A 1,611-nucleotide genomic window follows, 5' to 3' on the forward strand; every position below is an offset into this window, starting at 1 on the left:
TTTTGATTGAGTGAACCCTGGAAAACTTTTTGATAAATTGAAGCGACAGGGAGTTCCTGGATACATTGGATTCTGTCTTACTGGTACGCTCATAAGAAGATGCAGGTTAAATGGGGAAGCAGGATTTCTGCCTCCTTTTGTGTTAGCAATGGTGTCAGAAAGGGTGGGATTTTGTCTCCAATTTGATTTAATTTATACGTTGATAATGATTGTCCATACAGCTGAGAGCCTGTAACACTGGATGTATATTAGGTAAAACATTGATGAATCATCATACGTATGCTGATGAACAGGTTGTTTTTAGTCCAAGTAGTGCTGGATTAGAGTAGCTTCTTAATACATGTGCTGAATATGGTGTGCTATATGATATAATGTACTATGCTGTTAAAAGTACTATCTTGACATGTAGAACCAAGCAAGATAAACAACTGAATTTCCTTGTGTTTAAACTGTCCGACAATAAAAATAAAAGGTGAAATACCTTGGTCACTTTATTACTGATCAAATGAATGATGATGATGATGATGATGATGATGATGATGACATATATGGACAACGTGGTAACTCTTTGTTCAGGCAAATACTATTACAGTATAATTTTAGCAGTGACAAAGCTGACAGTGAGTGGTTCCTGTTACTCGTTCAGTCTGAGGAAGCACTGGTTGAAGTGTTTGTGTATTTATTGATTTCTTTTAGGAATATTTCTTTAGGAATAGTAGTGGTACAATAGTTATGTCAAGCTATATAGTTTATGTCTTGCATATTTCCAACCATATCCATAATCACATACTGTGTATGCTACCATTGTGTATAGTGTATTATCTTACTTTTTTCATTGATTGTACTTATTTGTATTTTTGTATTTCCTTCTGATATCTGAACCTGAGCTAAGGTAACACAAAAAATTTCATCAATAAAGTCTTATCTTATCTTTTAAGTAATTGTGTATTTTATGTATATCATGGTTTTATATCTTTAAAAATATTTTTTCATTAAGGATTATATGTTGTGTTTTTTTTTGTTTTTTTTAAACTATGGACATAAAGTCTGTCAATAAAGACTGATTGATTGATTGATTGATTGATTGATTGATTGATTGATTGATTGATTGATTGATTGATTGATTGATTGATTGATTGATTGATTGATACCGTCCCACGGTGTAATGAAGGAGACATGAAAGTCACTGTAGTTTGTCAATAGTTCAAACTGAAATTAATTTTATTGACGAAATTCGTGGTATTCTGTGTTTTTGCAGTTGGAGTCAGAAACAGATTAGAATCAACATAACAACATTTATTTACGTTTTTATAGGTGTTTATAATGCATCACATTCTTGTGAAAGCCACTTTGCACTTCATTTAGTGGTTTTAGTACGGTTTGGTCAAATAAACAGACACGTTCATGTCACAGAAAACTCTAACGTTAGGCTCGCTTAGCTCGCTAAACCATTAATGTGTTGTCATTGTACGTCATTCTTGACAATAAATGAAAATCTCCTAAAAACAAAACAAATATTGCGTATTTATGGAACGAATTTTTACAGCCCAACGTAAAAGGAAGGCTACCTGTATTTAATTTGGTCTTTTTCTCTTCCCGTACTCATATGGA

Source organism: Neolamprologus brichardi, chromosome 18 (genome assembly GCF_056152115.1).
Source record: "Neolamprologus brichardi isolate AB-2024 chromosome 18, ASM5615211v1, whole genome shotgun sequence".
Taxonomy (NCBI): Eukaryota; Metazoa; Chordata; class Actinopteri; order Cichliformes; family Cichlidae; genus Neolamprologus; species Neolamprologus brichardi.